Source organism: Scyliorhinus torazame, chromosome 13, assembly GCF_047496885.1.
Source record: "Scyliorhinus torazame isolate Kashiwa2021f chromosome 13, sScyTor2.1, whole genome shotgun sequence".
Lineage (NCBI taxonomy): Eukaryota > Metazoa > Chordata > Chondrichthyes > Carcharhiniformes > Scyliorhinidae > Scyliorhinus > Scyliorhinus torazame.
The window spans coordinates 95,943,192-95,964,449 of NC_092719.1; the positions used below are offsets into that span (position 1 = coordinate 95,943,192).

The window sequence follows — 21,258 nt, forward strand, 5'->3', positions numbered from 1 at the left end:
ATCAGCCTTTGCTCATAAGATTTTCCCTCCATACCAGGCAACATCCTGGTAAATCTCCTCTGCACCCGCTCCAAAGCCTCCACGTCCTTCCTATAATGCGGTGACCAGAACTGTACACAATACTCCAAATGCGGCCGTACCAGAGTTTTGTACAGCTGCAACATGACCTCCTGACTCCGGAACTCAATCCCTCTACCAATAAAGGCCAACACTCCATAGGCCTTCTTCACAACCCTATCAACCTGGGTGGCAACTTTCAGGGATCTATGTACATGGACACCTAGATCCCTCTATTCATCCACACTTCCAAGAACTTTACCATTAGCCAAATATTCCGCATTCCTGTTATTCCTTCCAAAGTAAATCACCTCACACTTCTCTACATTAAACTCCATTTGCCACCACTCAGCCCAGCTCTGCAGCTTATCTATGTCCCTCTGTAACCTGCTACGTCCTTCCACACTGTTGACAACACCACCGACTTTAGTGTCGTCTGCAAATTTACTCACCCACCCTTCTGCGCCTTCCTCTAGGTCATTGGTAAAAATGACAAACAGCAACGGCCCCAGAACAGATCCTTGTGGTACGCCACTTGTAACTGAACTCCATTCTGAACATTTCCCATCAACTACCACCCTCTGTCTTCTTTCAGTTAGCCAATTTCTGATCCACATCTCTAAATCACCCTCAATCCCCAGCCTCCGTATTTTCTGCAATAGCCTACCGTGGGGAACCTTATCAAACGCTTTACTGAAATCCATATACACCACATCAACTGCTCTACCCTCGTCTACCTGTTGAGTCACCTTCTCAAAGAACTCGATAAGGTTTGTGAGGCATGACCTACCCTTTACAAAGCCATGCTGACTATCCCTGATCATATTATTCCTATCTAGATGATTATAAATCCCCTATAGTCCCCTCCAAGACTTTACCCACTACAGACGTGAGGCTCACCGGTCTATAGTTACCGGGGTTGTCTCTGCTCCCCTTTTTGAACAAAGGGACCACGTTTGCTATCCTCCAGTCCTCTGGCACTATTCCTGTAGCCAATGTCATAAAAATCAAAGCCAAAGGTCCAGCAATCTCTTCCCTGGCCTCCCAGAGAATCCTAGGATAAATCCCATCAGGCCCCGGGGACTTATCTATTTTCAGCCTGTCTAGAATTGCCAACACCTCTTCCCTACGTACCTCAATGCCATCTATTCTAATAGCCTGGGTCTCAGCATTCTCCTCCACAACATTATCTTTTTCCTGAGTGAATACTGACGAAAAATATTCATTTAGTATCTCGCCTATCTCTTCAGACTCCACACACAACTTCCCATCCCTGTCCTTGACTGGTCCTACTCTTACCCTAGTCATTCGCTTATTCCTGACATACCTATAGAAAGCTTTTGGGTTTTCCTTGATCCTACCTGCCAAATACTTCTCATGTCCCCTCCTTGCTCGTCTTAGCTCTCTCTTTAGATCCTTCCTCGCTACCTTGTAACTATCCATCGCCCCAACTGAAACTTCGCACCTCATCTTCACATAGGCCTCCTTCTTCCTCTTAACAAGAGATTCCACTTTGGTAAACCACGGTTCCCTCGCTCTAAGCCTCCCTCCATGCCTGACCGGTACGTACTTATCAAGAACACGCAGTAGCTGATCCTTGAACAAGCTCCACATATCCAGTGTGCCCAACACTTGCAGTCGACTTCTCCAACCTATCCCCCCCAAGTCACGTCTAATGGCATCATAATTGCCCTTCCCCCAGCTATAACTCTTGCCCTGCGGTGTATACTTATCCCTTTCCATCACTAATGTAAACGTCACCGAATTGTGGTCACTGTCCCCAAAGTGCTCTCCTACCTCCAAATCCAACACCTGGCCAGGTTCATTACCCAAAACCAAATCCAACGTGGCCTCGCCTCTTGTTGGCCTGTCAACATATTGTGTCAGGAAACCCTCCTGCACACACTGTACAAAAAACGACCCATCTAATGCACTCGAACTATATCTTTTCCAGTCAATATTTGGAAAGTTAAAGTCTCCCATAATAACTACCCTGTTACTTTCGCTCTTATCCAGGATCATCCTCGCCATCCTTTCCTCTACATCCCTAGAACTATTTGGAGGCCTATAGAAAACTCCCAACAGGGTGACCTCTCCTTTCCTGTTTCTCACCTCAGCCCATACTACCTCGGAAGATGAGTCCCCATCTAGCATCCTCTCCGCCACCGTCATACTGCTCTTGACTAGCAGCGCCACACCTCCCCCTCTTTTGCCTCCTTCTCTGAGCTTACTAAAACACCTAAACCCCGGAACCTGCAACATCCATTCCTGTCCCTGCTCTATCCATGTCTCCGAAATGGCCACAACATCGACTCTTATCCTATCCCACATTTGAAGGATTGCATTGAGAAAGTGGGACAATCAGTTTTCATTTCCAAACTGGATTTACTTAAAAGGTTACTGGCAGCTACCTTTATCCGAAAGGGCGAAGGTGATTTCAGCTTTTGTGACTCCAGATGGTATATACCAATTCAAAGTTATGCCATTTGGCATGGAAAACGCACCAGCCACATTTCAACGGTTAACTAACAAAGTTGTTTCAGGATTACCCAATTGTGCAGTATACATCGACGATCTGGTAGTTTTCAGCCAGACATGGAAAGAACATTTACATCATCGGATGGAGTTATTCGATCGACTTTCGGAGGCAGGTTTGGTGATAAACCTAGCCAAAAGTGAATTTGGAAAAGCCCAAGTCACTTTCCTTGGCCATACAATCGGACAGGGTCGATTGGTCCCACGGGATGTGAAAACGAAAGTTATTGGGGAGTTTCCGATACCCTCGACACAACGGGAAATAATTTGATTTTGTGGCATGAGTGGAGTTGATCGAACATTTGTGCAAGAGTTTTGTCGCGTGATTGCTCCACTGACGGATTTGCTGAAGAAACGTATGAAAAAATGTCAATGGACAGCGGAGTTTCAACATACTCCTGAAAGCTGTGGTCACCGATACTCCTGTATTGGACTCTGTGATCAGATTGAACTGAAGTATCTAACTTTAAAGAGAAATGCCGAGATGTAGAGGAATGGATGGATCGTGCAGAGACTTTCTTGTTCAAAGAGACTGTCAATCGAAAAGGATTTTGGTTTGGGGAAGAAGAACGGTTTTTTTTTTAAATGGACTATATTATTATACCTGTTTTTGGTGTTGTTTTTTTGAACTGGTAAAGTGTTTTTACTGTGTGCATTTCTTAATTGATGGTGCCAAGGTGAAAAATGAAACCATCTTGAAGTTGATGGTTTATTTCTTTTTCTTGGGGGGGGGGGGGGGGGATCATGTGAGAGTAGCTTTCAGAATTGGATGTTTAAGCAATGTACCTTTAAGAAATGGAGCTGATCATATTACTGAAGTAATGTGAGAGGGTGGGGGGAGCTGAGCTCCCTTCTGCTTTTGGTTTCAGTTTGAGGAGAAAGCTGGGAGTGTCTGTGTTTTACTGACAGCTACAGGAAGAAAACACATAGCTGGTCTGTTGATGTCTACAAATCCAAAGAGTATAAATATATTGAATGTAACCTCATGTCTGTTTTTGAAGGTTTGAAGTCTTTTGGATGTTTAAAGGAACAGTTTGAAGGATTATTTCGTGTTGCAGTCTTTTGGGGTTATCTTTGAAGTAATGGGTGTTAAGATATTCAATGTTTTCACCTGAGGAAGGAGCAGTGCTCCGAAAGCTAGTGTTTGAAACAAACCTGTTGGACTTTAACCTGGTTTTGTAAGACTTCTTACTGTGCTCACCCCAGTCCAACGCCAGCATCTCCACATCATGTTTTTATAAAGATTAACTTGAGTTCATAGAATAAACATGGTCTTGTTTTAAAAACCATTTGTCCATAATTGCTGTATCACACCTGGAGAGTACACCTGGAGTGTGCTTCCCACACCACAATCTATTACAAGTTGTGGGTCGGTTGAACTCCATGAAACACTTTGGGGTTCTGTAAACCCAGACCCATAACAGAAGCCACAGTGATATCCACTTGTGCTACCGTGCTGCAGAGTAAGGCCTACTTCAACAAACACGTGCACCCAGTAGAATACAGTCGGGCAGCAAGTTCTGATTTCTCTGTATAATCCTAGTTCCTTTCTATCCCCTAAATTATCTTGCCCCCACACCATGCTGACAAAGTAAGCCCTCGGTTTATAAAATGTTGTACCCAAACGACAAGACCGTTTGGTTTCACATCAACCAACTTCAAGCTTATGGAGCCCAAATCAGCCATGCCTACTACATTGGATTAGCAATGGGAGAGGATAACGCCCCTCCCACCAGCCTGACACACGCACAAGACATTCACAGTGATCTGTGCACTGTTGGAAGACTGGCACAATTTACAAGACCTTCCCGAGTCACCCGTTAGCATAAGCGCACCAGCCCCACAGCAATCAAGCGACACTGCGCACCGCTCGTGCCCACTCCCGAATCACCATCTTGGACAAGAGACCACACTCAACGTTTAATCCGAATTGAGGAGGAAAACGAAGGCGCTGTACCAATGAATCCTATGAATTGGTGTGACGGACGCGTGTTTGGAGGCCAGGTGAGACACATGATTCTGCGGATGAGTCTCTCTTAGGCGTACTACAAAGTCAGGAGTCAGGTGTGGAGCACGGAATTCTGAGGTGTCAGATAAGAACATAAGAACTAGGAGCAGGAGTAGGCCCCTCGAGCCTGCTCCGCCACTCAATGAGATCATGGCTGATCTTTTTTGGACTCAGCTCCACTTTCCGGCCCAAACACCATAACCCTCAATCCCTTTATTCGTCAAAAAACTATCTATCTTTATCTTAAAAACATTTAATGAAGGAACCTCTACTGCTTCACTGGGCAAGGAATTTCACAGATTCACAACCCTTTGGGTGAAGAAGTTCCTCCTAAACTCAGTCCTAAATCTACTTCCCCTTATTTTGAGGCTATGCCCCCTAGTTCTGCTTTCACCCGCCAGTGGAAACACTCTGCCCGCATCTATCCCAACTATTCCCTTCATAATTTTATACATGTCTAGAAGACGAGTACAGTCCCAGTCTACTCAACCTCTCCTCGTAATCCTTCTAAATTCTAACGAGTACAGTCCCAGTCTACTCAACCTCTCCTCGTAATCCAACCCCTTCAGCTCTGGGATTAATCGAGTGAATCTCCTCTGCACACCCTTCAGTGCCAGTACGTCCTTTCTCAAGTAAGGAGACCAAAACTGAACACAATACTCCAGGTGTGGCCTCACTAACACCTTATACAATTGCAGCATAACCTCCCTAGTCTTAAACTCCATCCCTCTGGCAATGAAGGACAAAACTCCATGTGCATTCTTAATGATCTGTTGCACCTGTTAACCAACTGTTTGCGACTCATGCACGAGCACACCCAGGTCTCTGCACAGCGGCATGTTTTAATATTTTATAATTTAAATAATAATCCCTTTTGCTATTATTCCGACCAAAATAAATTACCTCACATTTGTCAACATTGTATTCCATCTGCCAGACCCTAGCCCATTCACTTAACCAATCCAAATCCCTCTGCAGACTTCCGGTATGCTCTGCACTTTTTGCTTGACCACTCATCTTAGTGTCGGCTGCAAACTTGAACACATTGCACTTCGTCCCCAACTCCAAATCATCTATGTAAATTGTGAACAGTTGTGGGCCCAACACTGAACCCTGAGGGACACCACTAGCTACTGATTGCCAACCAGAGAAACACCCATTAATCCCCACTCTTTACTTTCTATGAATTAACCAATTCTCTATCCATGCTACTACTTTACCCTTAATGCCATGCATCTTTATCTTATGCAGCAATCTTTTGTGTAGCACCTTGCCAAAAGCTTTCTGGAAATCCAGATATACCACATCCTTTTTTTTTTTAAATCAGTGGTGTCATGTTTGCTCATTTCCAATCCGCCGGGACCACCCCATGGACTAGTGAATTTTGGTAAATTATCACAACTGCATTTGCAATTTCCCTAGCCATCTCTTTTAGCACTCTGGAAGGAATTCCATCAGGGCCAGGAGACTTGTCTACCTTTAGCCCCATTAGCTTGCCCATCACTACTTCCTTAGTGATAACAATCATCTCAAGGTCCTCACCTGTCATAGCCTCATTACCATCAGTCACTGGCATGTAATTTGTGTCTTCCATTGTGAAGACCAGCCCAAAAAAACCTGTTCAGTTCTTCAGACATTTCATCATCTCCCATTATTAAATCTCCCTTCTCATCCTCTAAAGGACCAATATTTACCTTAACCACTCTTTGTTGTTTTATATATTTGTAGAAACTTTTACTGTCTGTTTTTATATTCTGAGCAAGTTTACTCTCATAATCTATCTTACTCTTCTTTATAGCTTTTTTAGTAGCTTTCGGTTGCCCCCCCAAAGATTTACCAGTCCTCTCGTCTCCCACTAATCTTTGCCACGTTGTACGCTTTTTCCTTCAATTTGATACTCTCCCTTATTTCCTTAGATATCCACGGTCGATTTTCTCTCTTTCTACTTTCCTTCCTTTTTGTTGGTATAAACCTTTGCTGAGCACTGTGAAAAATCGCTTGGAAGGTTCTCCACTGTTCCTCAACTGTTTCACCATAAAGTCTTTGCTCCCAGTCTACCTTAGCTAGCTCTTCTCTCATCCCATTGTAATCTCCTTTGTTTAAGCACAAAACACTAGTGTTTGATTTTACCTTCTCACCCTCCATCTAAATTTTAAATTCCACCATATTATGATCGCTCCTTCCGAGAGGATCCCGAACTATGAGATCATTAATGAATCCGGTCTCATTACACAGGACCAGATCTAGGACCGCTTGTTCCCTCGTCGGTTCCATTACATACTGTTCTAGGAAACTATCGAGGATACATTCTTTAAACTCCTCCTCAAGGCTGCCTTGACCGACTTAGTTAAACCAATCGACATGTACAGATAACAAAGAAATGTACAGCACAGGAACAGGCCCTTCGGCCCTCCAAGCCCGTGCCGACCATGATGCCCGACGAAACTACAATCTTCTACACTTCCTGGGTCCGTATCCCTCTATTCCCATCCTATTCATGTATTTGTCAAGATGCCCCTTAAATGTCACTATCGTCCCTGCTTCTACCACCTCTTCCGGTAGCGAGTTCCAGGCACCCACTACCCTCTGTGTAAAAAACTTGCCTTGTACATCTACTCTAAACCTTGCCCCTCTCACCTCAAACCTATGCCCCCTAGTAATTGACCCCTCTACCCTGGGGAAAGGCCTCTTACTATCCACTCTGTCTATGCCCCTCATAATTTTGTAGACCTCTATCAGGTCGCCCCTCAACCTCCGTCTTTCCAGTGAGAACAAACCGAGGTTATTCAACCGCTCCTCATAGCTAATGCCCTCCATACCAGGCAACACTCTGGTAAATCTCTTCTGCACCCTCTCTAAAGCCTCCACATCCTTCTGGTAGTGTGGCGACCAGAATTGAACACTATACTCCAAGTAACTAAGGTTCGATACAGCTGCAACATGACTTGCCAATTCTTATACTCAATGCCCCGGCCAATGAAGGCAAGCATGCCGTATGTCTTCTTGACTACCTTCTCCACCTTTGTTGCCCCTTTCAGTGACCTGTGGACCTGTACTCCTCGATCTCTTTGACTTTCAATACTCTTGAGGGTTCTACCATTCACTGTATATTCCCTACCTGCATTAGACCTTCCAAAATGCATTACCTCACATTTGTCCGGATTAAACTCCAGCTGCCATCTCTCCGCCCAAGTCTCCAAACAATCTAAATCCTGCTGTATCCTCTGACAGTCCTCATCGCTATACGCAATTCCATTAACCTTTGTGTCGTCTGCAAACTTACTAATCAGACCAGTTACATTTTCTTCTAAATCATTGATAGATACTACAAACAGCAAAGGTCCCAGCACTGATCCCTGCGGAACACCACTGGTCACAGCCCTCCAATTAGAAAAGCATCCTTCCATTGCTACTCTCTGCCTTCTATGACCTAGCCAGTTCTGTATCCACCTTGCCAGCTCACCCCTGATCCCGTGTGACTTCACCTTTTGTACTAGTCTACCATGAGGGACCTTGTCAAACGCCTTACTGAAGTCCATATAGACAACATCCACTGCCCTACCTGCATTAATCATCTTTGTGACCTCCTCGAAAAACTCTATCAAGTTAGTGAGACACAACCTCCCCTTCACAAAACCATGCTGCCACTCATTGATACATCCATTTGCTTCCAAATGGGAGTAGATCCTGTCTCGAAAAATTCTCTCCAGTAATTTCCCTACTACTGAAGTAAGGCTCACCGGCCTGTAGTTCCCTGGATTATCCTTGCTACCCTTCTTAAACAGAGGAACAACATTGGCTATTCTCCAGTCCTCCGGGACATTCCCTGAAGACAGTGAGGATCCAAAGATTTCGGTCAAGGCCTCAGCAATTTCCTCTCCAGCCTCCTTCAGTATTCTGGGGTAGATCCCATCAGGCCCTGGGGACTTGTCTACCTTAATATTTTTTAAGACACCCAACACCTCTCTTTTTGGATCTCAATGTGACCCAGGCTATCTACACACCCTTCTCCAGACTCAACATCTACCAATTTCATCTCTTTGGTGAATACTGATGCAAAGTATTCATTTAGTACCTCACCCATTTCCTCTGGCTCCACACATAGATTCCCTTGCCTATCCTTCAGTGGGCCAACCCTTTCCCTGGCGACCCTCTTGCTTTTTATGTACGTGTAAAAAGCCTTGGGATTTTCCTTAACCCTATTTGCCAATGACTTTTCGTGACCCCTTCTAGCCCTCCTGACTCCTTGCTTAAGTTCCTTCCTACTTTCCTTATATTCCACGCAGGCTTTGTCTGTTCCCAGCCTTTTAGCCCTGACAAATGCCTCCTTTTTCTTTTTGACGAGGCCTACAATATCTCTCGTTATCCAAGGTTCCCGAAAATTGCCGTATTTATCCTTCTTCCTCACAGGAACATGCCGGTCCTGAATTCCTTTCAACTGCCACTTGAAAGCCTCCCACATGTCAGATGTTGATTTGCCCTCAAACATCCACCCCCAATCTATGTTCTTCAGTTCCCACCTAATATTGTTATAATTAGCCTTCCCACAATTTAGCACATTCACCCTAGGACCACTCTTATCCTTGTCCACCAGCACTTTAAAACTTACTGAACTGTGGTCACTGTTCCCGAAATGCTCCCCTACTGAAACTTCTACCACCTGGCCGGGCTCATTCCCCAATACCAGGTCCAGTACCGCCCCTTCCCTAGTTGGACTGTCTACATATTGTTTTAAGAAGCCCTCCTGGATGCTCCTTACAAACTCCGCCCCGTCTAAGCCCCTGGCACTAAGTGAGCCCCAGTCAATATTGGGGAAGTTGAAGTCTCCCATCACCACAACCCTGTTGTTTTTACTCTTTTCCAAAATCTGTCTACCTATCTGCTCCTCTATCTCCCGCTGGCTGTTGGGAGGCCTGTAGTAAACCCCCAACATTGTGACTGCACCCTTCTTATTCCTGATCTCTACCCATATAGCCTCACTGCCCTCTGAGGTGTCCTCCCGCAGTACAGCTGTGATATTCTCCCGAACCAGTAGCGTAACTCCGCCTCCCCTTTTACATCCCCCTCTATCCCGCCTGAAACATCTAAATCCTGGAACGTTTAGCTGCCAATCCTGCCCTTCCCTCAACCAGGTCTCTGTAATGGCAACAACATCATAGTTCCAAGTACTAATCCAAGCTCTAAGTTCATCTGCCTTACCCGTAATACTTCTTGCATTAAAACATATGCACTTCAGGCCACCAGACCCGCTGTGTTCAGCAACTTCTCCCTGTCTGCTCTGCCTCAGAACCACACTGTCCCTATTCCCTAGTTCTCCCTCAATGCTCTCACCTTCTCCCCCTGCCATATTAGTTTAAAACCTCCCGTGTGACACGAGCAAACCTCACGGCCAGGATATTTATGCCTCTCCAGTTTAGATGCAATCCGTCCTTCTTATATAGGTCAGCCTGCCCGTAGGAGCTCCCAGCGGTCCAGATAACGGAAATCCTCCCTCCTACACCAGCTGTTTAGCCACGTGTTTAGCTGCTCTATCTTCCAATTTCTAGCCTCACTGGCACGTGGCACAGGGAGTAATCCCGAGATTACAACCCTAGAGGTCCTGTCTTTTAACTTTCTGCCTAGCTCCCTGAACTACTGCTGCAGGACCTCATGCCCCTTTCCTGCCTATGTCGTTCGTACCAATATGTACAACGACCTCTGCCTATTTGCCCTCCCCCTTCAGGGTGCCCTCTACCCGTTCGGAGACATCCTGGACCCTGGCACCAGGGAGGGAACAGACCATCCTGGAGTCTCTTTCACGTCCACAGAAGCAGCTATCTGTGCCCCTCACTATAGGGTTGTCTATTACTATTGCTCTTCTGCGCTTTGACCCTCACTTCTGAACATCAGAGCCAGCCGTGGTGCCACTGCTCTGGCTGCTGCTGTTTTCCCCTGATAGGCTACCCCCCCCCGACAGTATCCAAAGGGGTATACCTGTTCGAGAGGGGGACAACCACAGGGGATTCCTGCACTGACTGCCTGCCCTTTCTGATGATCACCCATTTCTCTGCCTGCACCTTGGGTGTGACCACATTTATATAACTGCTATCTATGACGCTTTCCGCCACCCGCATACTCCTAAGTGCATCCAATTGCTGCTCCAACCGAACCATGCGGTCTGTGAGGAGCTCCAGTTGGGTGCACTTTCTGCAGATGAAGCCATCGGGGACGCTGGAAGCCTCCCGGACCTGCCACATCTCACAGTCAGAGCACTGCACCCCTCTAACTGACATTGCGTCAATTAATTAGTAAATTAAATTTAAAAGTTTTTTTTTTTTTTAAAGTTACTGTTATCTACATGTTTCCTAGCACTAGATTTCTACTATAAATATGAAAGCTAAATATAGTACTCTCCGATCACTGGCTTAGATACCCCTCTAAATTATAATTAAGTAATTATGTTTAATTAGTTACCAATGCTTAATTTTTTTAATTTAGTGTAGATTCCCAACCAGCCACTCAGGTCACAGCTTTTCTGTGATGTCACTTCAGTTTCCCCCCCGACACACACAATTTGAAAAAGGTATAAGAGTAAAAATGTGTAAAAATCACTTACTTACCTTCTGAGGGTCTCAGTTGTTCTCAGGTTCTCTCCCTGACAGAGACTGCTCCTCCTCCTCCGAACGGCTCCCGAAACTAGGCCGCGATCTCTTTAAATCTCTGCTCCGACTCGCAGCTCCCGCTCTTTTTAAATCTCCGCTCTGACTCGCAGCTCCCGCTCTTTTTAAATCTCCGCTCGGACTCTCAGCTCCCGCGCTTAAATCTCCGCTCGGACTCTCAGCTCCCACGCTTTTGCAATCTCCGCTCCGACTCGCAGCTCCCACTTTTTAAATCTCCGCTCCGACTTGCAGCTCCTGTGCTTTTTAAATCGCCGCTGACTCGCAGCTCCCACGCTTTTTAAATCTCCGCTCGGACTCTCAGCTCCCGCGCTTTTTAAATCTACGCTCGGACTCTCAGCTCCCGCGCTTTTTAAATCTCCGCTCTGACTCGCAGCGCCCACGCTTTTTAAATCTCCGCTGACTCGCAGCTCCCACGCTTTTTAAATCTCCGCTCCGACTCGCAGCTCCCGCGCTTTTTAAATCTCCGCTCCGACTCGCAGCTCCCGCGCTTTTTAAATCTCCGCTCCGACTCTCAGCTCCCGCGCTTTTTAAATCTCCGCTCCGACTCGCAGCTCCCGCGCTTTTTAAATCTCCGGTCCAACTCGCAGCTCCCGCTCTTTTTAAATCTCCGCTCCAACTCGCAGCTCCCCATGATAACTGCTGTACCATTTCTACATGCATCAATTATTTCTTTGTTTACTGCCTGCCCCACCATAATGCTACTATGAAGAACTTTGAAACGCCTCTGAAACATTACAACGGTACAAGAATTTCTAATGGAACCTGCCCATCCACCACGTGCTCCACAGTTTTTTTTAAAACATCATAGAGGTCGAGCATGGCTAAATTCTAAACGGCGGTGGGCTCACATGCCCCGGACAACCCCCCTAGAGTGCCCCCAGCCCCGAATAATGTCCCCCCTGTCCGCGGATCGGCCCTCCCCCGACTGTAGCGGCACTGGACTGAGTCCGGTAGCCGCCACGCAAGTTCCCAACGGATGAGACCACACGCGACCCCCTCCGTCGGGATGACCTAACTCAAACTAATTATTTTACTTCACTAATGTTTAAAACAAACTGACATTCTCTCCATCCGATAACTATAGGAAGGGAGCTGTGAGCAAACACTTTAACCAAAGCAATGCACGGGTGGTCAGCCAGAATAGGTCCCGCTACTGCCTACAGCTGAATGGCTAATCACAAATTGCTCGCCAGCTGCTTGTGATTGGCTGAAGCGGTTGTCAAACACTCTGGGACCCCCTGCTCCGTAGCTCTGATATTGAGGTCACTTTGGAAGGAGGAGCAGCGGGCCACGCCCACTGACAAACCCCTACCCCGCCGCCAGCAACAATGTCACCTGCAAGGAACCCGAACCCCTGCTCTGCCAGGAATCCAGACCCACCAGTAGCACTTTGGTTAGCGCTGTTCCCTCACAGCGCCAGGGACCCGGGTTCAATTCCAGCCTCAGGAGACTGTGTGGAGTTTGCACTTTCTCCCCAGGTCTGCGTGGGTTTTCTCTGGGTTCCCCCTCAGTCCAAAGGTGTGCAGGTTAGGTGGGTTGGCTATGCTAAACTGCCCCTTAGTGGCCAGGCATGTGCAGGTCAGGTTTGGGTTTACAGGGATAGGGCCGGGTGGACCATCATACACATTCAAAGGGTCGATGCAGACTCGATGGGCCAAATAGCCTCCTGCACTGTCGGGATTCTATGAGCCCAACCCCGCCGGCAACCCCGCCCCACCCGCTCCCTCTGTCTCGCCTGCTTTTACCTCAACTTAACAGGGCCCGGGATCGGTTCACCATCAGCCGGGGATCCCAGCTGCAGCGGCCCGAGTTTATCACCGAGCTCCCGGAGCGGGCCGGACTAGTTCATAGCCGCACTTACCTGCAGAAAATCGCTTTATTTCATGATTTTTAAAACCATTTTCTTCCCTTCAGAGGTCATAGTTCATGACCTTGGCGCTTTTTTTCCTTTCGCATGGATTAGCGATCAAGTCAGCGGAGGGAGGCGGCCTGTACGCATGCGCGGGCCGGCTGCTGGCAACTGCGCATTCGTATTGGCTGGTACAGCCTGGCATCCCACGTGTGCTTGACGACGCCGTTGGGCTGTTTCCGGAAACCTCGGCGCCCTTCGGCTGTTTCCGGAAGGTTGGGCCGGAATCTTGCAGCATTTCCCGCCCTGATGGATCTCGCCCGAGCTTCTACGGTGACGACCACACCAAGTGTGCATTAAGTTGCTGTATCAAACAAGATCATCCTGGGTACCTGTCTCCCGTTAAGTAAAAGGAGCTGGGAAATTAACCAATATTAATTTTTTTAGTGAAAATTTTAAGTAAAACATTTCAGTTAACTTAGGTTTAATAAATGATATCAACAAAAGGGAACTGAGTAGCTTATTTATTATCTATCAAACAGAGGAATGGCAGGGCAGCGCTGACCTTTCAATTGCTCATCATGTGACATTTGGGAACCCCAGGGCCCATCTAGTTTCCTTGATTTCAGGGTTTCCGCAGCAGTTGGCGTCACTATGGTGCATCCGGGAGTTTGAGAGGTACGCCACCTTGGACAAGTGCGCAGTCAATTCTAACCCCACGTGCCCTGGAGTCACAACACAACTGAATTCACCAATAATTCTTATAAAAATTCCTGAAGTGGTTGGCCCTTGACTGCCTAATAATTACAGTCACCAGGTTGTAAGTTAAAACACAATTACTGTTCATTTGATGTATTTACTCGGCCAACGGAGTCCTCCTGACAAATTGTTTAGAACATGACCTGGTCATCACAAATACCCTGTTCTGCCACAGGGACAAGAAGAAGACCTCACAGCAACATCCCCGCTCCAAGCTTAGTAGACTATATCATGGTTCGGGCAAGGGCCCACAAAGGCGTCCGCATCACCTACAACCTTAACTGATGACTGCTGGACTGGCCACCGACTAATCCACTCTACCATCTTCATCACCCTGGCCCCAAACCGGCACAGGCAGAATAAATTCTGCCACACGAGACTCAAAGTTGCTGGATTCAAGACCCTGAGAATAAAGAGCTACTCAGTCGGCGCCTCACAGCTAACATGGCGACAACCAACGAGTCAGAGCCGCAGAACAGTCCCTGGTCCGCCTTAGAACATAGAACATAGAACAATACAGCGCAGTACAGGCCCTTCGGCCCACGATGTTGCACCGAAACAAAAGCCATCCAACCTACACTATGCCATTATCATCCATATGTTTATGCAATAAACTTTTAAATGCCCTCAATGTTGGCGAGTTCACCACTGTAGCAGGTAGGGCATTCCACGGCCTCACTACTCTTTGCGTAAAGAACCTACCTCTGACCTCTGTCCTATATCTATTACCCCTCAGTTTAAAGTTATGTCCCCTCGTGCCAGCCATATCCATCCGCGGGAGAAGGCTCTCACTGTCCACCCTATCCAACCCCCTGATCATTTTGTATGCCTCTATTAAGTCTCCTCTTAACCTTCTTCTCTCCAATGAAAACAACCTCAAGTCCATCAGCCTTTCCTCATAAGATTTTCCCTCCATACCAGGCAACATCCTGGTAAATCTCCTCTGCACCCGCTCCAAAGCCTCCACGTCCTTCCTATAATGCGGTGACCAGAACTGTACGCAATACTCCAAATGCGGCCGTACCAGAGTTCTGTACAGCTGCAACATGACCTCCCGACTCCGGAACTCAATCCCTCTACCAATAAAGGCCAACACTCCATAGGCCTTCTTCACAACCCTATCAACCTGGGTGGCAACTTTCAGGGATCTATGTACATGGACACCTAGATCCCTCTGCTCATCCACACTTTCAAGAACTTTACCATTAGCCAAATATTCCGCATTCCTGTTATTCCTTCCAAAGTGAATCACCTCACACTTCTCTACATTAAACTCCATTTGCCACCTCTCAGCCCAGCTCTGCAGCTTATCTATATCCCTCTGTAACCTGCTACATCCTTCCACACTGTCGACAACACCACCGACTTTAGTATCGTCTGCAAATTTACTCACCCACCCTTCTGCGCCTTCCTCTAGGTCATTGATAAAAATGACAAACAGCAACGGCCCCAGAACAGATCCTTGTGGTACTCCAATTGTGACTGTACTCCATTCTGAACATTTCCCATCAACCACCACCCTCTGTCTTCTTTCAGCTAGCCAATTTCTGATCCACATCTCTAAATCACCCTCAATCCCCAGCCTCCGTATTTTTTGCAATAGCCTACCGTGGGGAACCTTATCAAACGCTTTGCTGAAATCCATATACACCACATCAACTGCTCTACCCTCGTCTACCTGTTCAGTCACCTTATCAAAGAACTCATAAGGTTTGTGAGGCATGACCTACCCTTCACAAAGCCATGCTGACTATCCCTGATCATATTATTCCTATCTAGATGATTATAAATCTTGTCTCTTATAATCCCCTCCAAGACTTTACCCACTACAGACGTGAGGCTCACCGGCCTATAGTTGCCGGGGTTGTCTCTGCTCCCCTTTTTGAACAAAGGGACCACATTTGCTGTCCTCCAGTCCTCTGGCACTATTCCTGTAGCCAATGATGACATAAAAATCAAAGCCAAAGGTCCAGCAATCTCTTCCCTGGCCTCCCATAGAATCCTAGGATAAATCCCATCAGGTCCCGGGGACTTATCTATTTTCAGCCTGTCCAGAATTGCCAACACCTCTTCCCTACGTACCTCAATGCCATCTATTCTATTAGCCTGGGGCTCAGCATTCTCCTCCACAACATTATCTTTTTCCTGAGTGAATACTGACGAAAAATATTCATTCAGTATCTCGCCTATCTCTTCAGACTCCACACACAATTTCCCATCCCTGTCCTTGACTGGTCCTACTCTTTCCCTAGACATTCGCTTATTCCTGACATACCTATAGAAAGCTTTTGGGTTTTCCTTGATCCTTCCTGCCAAATACTTCTCATGTCCCCTCCTTGCTCGTCTTAGCTCTCTAGATCCTTCCTCGCTACCTTGTAACTATCCATCGCCCCAACCGAAACTTCACACTTCATCTTCACATAGGCCTCCTTCTTCCTCTTAACAAGAGATTCCACTTCCTTGGTAAACCACGGTTCCCTCGCTCGACGCCTTCCTCCCTGTCTGACCGGTACATACTTATCAAGAACACGCAGTAGCTGATCCTTGAACAAGCCCCACTTATCCAGTGTGCCCAACACTTGCAGCCTACCTCTCCACCCCCCCAAGTCACGTCTAATGGCATCATAATTGCCCTTCCCCCAGCTATAACTCTTGCCCTGCGGTGTATACTTATCCCTTTCCATCATTAACGCAAACGTCACCGAATTGTGGTCACTGTCCCCAAAGTGCTCTCCTACCTCCAAATCCAACACCTGGCCTGGTTCATTACCCAAAACCAAATCCAACGTGGCCTCGCCTCTTGTTGGCCTGTCAACATATTGTTTCAGGAAACCCTCCTGCACACACTGTACAAAAAACGACCCATCTATTGTACTCGAACTATATCTTTTCCAGTCAATATTTGGAAAGTTAAAATCTCCCATAATAACTACCCTGTTACTTTCGCTCATATCCAGAATCATCTTCGCCATCCTTTCCTCTACATCCCTAGAACTATTAGGAGGCCTATAAAAAACTCCCAACAGGGTGACCTCTCCTTTCCTGTTTCTAACTTCAGCCCATACTACCTCGGCAGAAGAGTCCCCATCTAGCATCCTCTCCGCCACCGTAATACTGCTCTTGACTAGCAGCGCCACACCTCCCCCTCTTTTGCCTCCTTCTCTGAGCTTACTAAAACACCTAAACCCCGGAACCTGCAACATCCATTCCTGTCCCTGCTCTATCCATGTCTCCGAAATGGCCACAACATCGAAGTCCCAGGTACCAACCCACGCTGCCAGTTCCCCTACCTTGTTTCGTATACTCCTGGCATTGAAGTAGACACACTTCAAACCACCTACCTGAACACTGGCCCCCTCCTGCGATGTCAAATCTGTGCTCCTGACCTCTATACTCTCATTCTCCCTTACCCTAAAACTACAATCCAGGTTCCCATGCCCCTGCTGCATTAGTTTAAACCCCCCCAAAGAGCACTAACAAATCTCCCCCCCAGGATATTTGTGCCCCTCAGGTTCAGATGTAGACCATCCTGTCTGTAGAGGTCCCACCTTCCCCAGAAAGAGCCCCAGTTATCCAAAAATCTGAATCCCTCCCGCCTGCACCATCCCTGTAGCCACGTGTTTAAATGCTCTCTCTCCTTATTCCTCATCTCACTATCACGTGGCACGGGCAACAACCCAGAGATAACAACTCTGTTTGTTCTAGTTCTGAGCTTCCATCCTAGCTCCCTGAAAGCCTGCCTGACATCCTTGTCCCCTTTCCTACCTATGTCGTTGGTGCCAATGTGGACCACGACTTGGGGCTGCTCCCCCTCCCCCCTAAGGACCCGGAAAACACGATCCGAGACATCACGTACCCTTGCACCTGGGAGGCAACATACCAAACGTGAGTCTCTCACGCTCCCACAAAATCTCCTATCTGTGCCCCTGACTATAGAGTCCCCAATTACTAATGCTCTGCTCCTCTCCCCCCTTCCCTTCTGAGCAACAGGGACAGACTCCGTGCCAGAGGCCCGTACCCCATGGCTTACCCCTGGTAAGTCGTCCCCCCCCACAAGTATCCAAAGCGGTATACTTGTTTCTCAGGGGTACGACCGCAGGGGATCCCTGCACTGACTGTTTTTTCCCAGTCCCTCTTACAGTTACCCACCTATCTCCAATCTTTGGTGTAACTAATTCCCTGAAGCTGCTTAAGAACCCCATTGTCAGCACCTGCAAGGAAACACTCGGGCTCTCGATCAGGAAACACCAAGACTGGTTCAAAGAGAATGATCAGTAGATCCAGAATCTTGATCTCAAGCACAAGGCGTTCCTAAACTGGCAGCTCCACCAAAACCGGAGTGAGAGGAAACAAGCCTACAGGCAACTGACAGCTGAGGTGCAACGAAGAACTCGTGACCTAACGAACAGATGGTGTGTGGAAAGAGGGCAGGAGACTCAGCAATTTGCCAACAACCACAATGTGCGAGGCTTCTAAAGCACAATCAAAACCATCCTACAGCATGATCTGGACAGGTTGGGCGAGTGCGCAAATCAATAGCAGATGCAGTATAATTTAGAAAAGTGTGAGGCTATTCAGTTTGGAAGCAAAAACAGGAAGACAGATTACTACCTGAATGGTTGAAATTGGGAGAGGGGACTGTGCAGCGGGACCTGGGTGTCCTTGTGCACCAGTCGCTGAAGGTTAGCATGCAGGTGCAGCAGACGGTAAAGAAGGCTAATGGTATGTTGACCTTCATTGCAATGTTCTTGCTCTCGAAGTAGTGCAGTGAAGGTTTACCAGATTGATTCCAGGGATGGCGGGACTGTCATATGAGGAGAGATTGACTAGGTTAGCATTGTTCTCGCTGGAGATTAGAAGGATGAGGGGGGATCTCATAGCGACTTATAAAATTCTAACAGGATTAGACAGGGTAGCTGCAGGGAAGATATTCCCAATGGTGGGTGTGGCCAGAACCAGGGGTCACAGTCTGAGGATTCAGGGTAAACCATTTCAGACAGAGATGAGACATTTGTTCATCCAAAGAACAACAAACAAAGAACAAAGAAATGTACAGCACAGGAACAGGCCCTTCGGCCCTCCAAGCCCGTGCCGACCATGCTGCCCGACTAAACTACAATCTTCTACACTTCCTGGGTCCGTATCCCTCTATTCCCATCCTATTCATGTATTTGTCAAGATGCCCCTTAAATGTCACTATCGTCCCTGCTTCCACCACCTCCTCCGGTAGCGAGTTCCAGGCACCCACTACCCTCTGCGTAAAAAACTTGCCTCATACATCTACTCTAAACCTTGCCCCTCTCACCTTAAACCTATGCCCCCTAGTAATTGACCCCTCTACCCCGGGGAAAAGCCTCTGACTATCCACTCTGTCTATGCCCCTCATAATTTTGTAGACCCCTATCAGGTCCCCTCAACCTCCTTCGTTCCAGTGAGAACAAACCGAGTTTATTCAACCGCTCCTCATAGCTAATGCCCTCCATACCAGGCAACATTCTGGTAAATCTCTTCTGCACCTTCTCTAAAGCCTCCACATCCTTCTGGGAGTGTGGCGACCAGAATTGAACACAAAGAGTGATGAGCCTGTGGAATTCATCATAGCATTGGGGAGAATGGGATCAAAGGTTATGGGGAGAAAGCAGGATTAGGCTTTTGAGTTGGATGATCAGCCATGATCGTGATGAATGGCGGAGTAGGCTTGAAGGGCCAAAAGGCCTCCTCCTGCTCCTATCTTCTATGTATCTACGGTCTGACTACCCGGGAACTCTGAGAGCCAAAAACGGAGAGGCGCTCATCAAAGACAGAGAGGCAGTAAACGCCCGCTTGACAGAGCACTTCGAAGACCTCCTCAACCAAGATACAGCCTTCAACACAAGTGTTATCGATACCATCCCGCAACCCGCCACCATCTCAGTGCAACCCCAGCTTGGCCATGAGGTTGAAAAAGCCATCTGACAGCTGAAGAACAACAAGGCCTCTGGCGCAGATGGAATCTCTGCAGAAGTACTAAAGTGTGGTGGAGATGCACTCTTTTTTTTTCAAAATCTTTTTATTGGCAATTTCCACATTTATAAATAGTTATATACATTTTTTTAACCGTGTTAATTTACTTGTACAGAAAGGTTTATAATATTCTTCCTTTAATTAATTTTGTATACATTTCACCGGCCTATGGTCCCTTCCATGCCCCCCTCCCCCTACCTTCTGTCCTCCCCTGCCCGTCGTCTTCAGTTATGTTTGCTTTTTAATTGGGGAGGGGGTGTTGCCCCCCCCCAACCTCTTCTCCTTTTCCTGTGACTTTCCTCTTTCTCCTCCTCCCCCCGGGTTGCGCGTACCTTTGGTTCTCCCATCTATCTTGGTTTTTTCCTTGTCTTCCCTCTTTTTCTTCCTCTTTCCTGTTTTCTTATCTTAGTCCTTGTTGCTGGCCTCGAACAGGTTTTGGAACAGGCCGACAAACTGCCCCCAAGTATCTGGGAAGCCTTCCTCCGACCTTCGGATGGCATACTTAATCTTCTCCAGGTTGAGCAATTCCGAGAGGTCAGCGAGCCAGTCTGCAGCTGTGGGTGATGCTGTTGATTGCCAGCTGAGCAGGATTCTCCGGCGTGTGATTAGGGAAGCAAAATCAAGGGCGTTGGCCCTCTTCCCCATATGTAATTCTGGCTGCTCCGATACCCCGAAGATTGGCACAATTGGGCATGGCTTCACCCTCACCCCCACAACCTTGGACATTGCCTCGGACAAGGCTGTCCAGAACCCAGCATGTTTGGGACAGGCCCAGAACATGTGGGTGTGGTTGGCCGGGGCCCTCTGTCACCGTTCACATTTATCCTCAACCTTTGGAATGAGCCTGCTCATTCAGGTTCTGGTCAGGTGTGCTCTGTGCACCACTTTGAGCTGCATTAGGCTGAGCTTTACACAGGAGGAGGTGGAGTTAGCCCTGCTCAGTGCTTCGCTCCAGAATCCCCACCCTACCTCTGTCCCCAGTTCGTCCTCCCATTTTCATCTGGTCTCGTCCAGTGGTGTTCGAGCTCTGTCCAGTAACTGTCCCTATATTTTCCACAGAGTCCCCCTCGTTTGCTGCTTGTGCCTATCATAGAATTTACAGAGCAGAAGGAGGCCATTCCCTCAAGCGTGGCGTCCGTGGAACAAGATGGTGGCGCATGGGGTGCGCACGTGGCCCTGCAATATGGGGGTGGCGGCGACCGCTGGCCACACGGGGCCCGTGGAGAAGTTTGTGGTTGCGGTCCGGATTCACCGCTGGAAACCGCGGCCACCGCTCGGGCCTGACATACCCCCACGAAATGGCCCTTTTTGCCGCATCCCCTGCAGGTGGATGCGCGGGCCGGGCAGCGCTGGCGGGGGTGCTTGGCCTGCCCGCAAAAGTAGCAGCG

General features: G+C 47.7%; 1 protein-coding gene across 5 annotated transcripts in view; it reads right to left on the reverse strand.

Moving 5' to 3' along the window:
* The window catches only part of nr2c2 (nuclear receptor subfamily 2, group C, member 2), a 618,321-nt gene extending 605,052 nt beyond the window's left edge, over positions 1 to 13,269 (reverse strand). For all 5 annotated transcript variants that reach the window (XM_072471978.1, XM_072471981.1, XM_072471979.1 and 2 more), the window contains exon 1: positions 13,121 to 13,269. The gene's annotated coding sequence lies outside the window, so the exon portion shown is untranslated. The remainder of the gene's footprint in view (positions 1 to 13,120) is intronic.
* Positions 13,270 to 21,258: the final 7,989 nt, after the last annotated feature.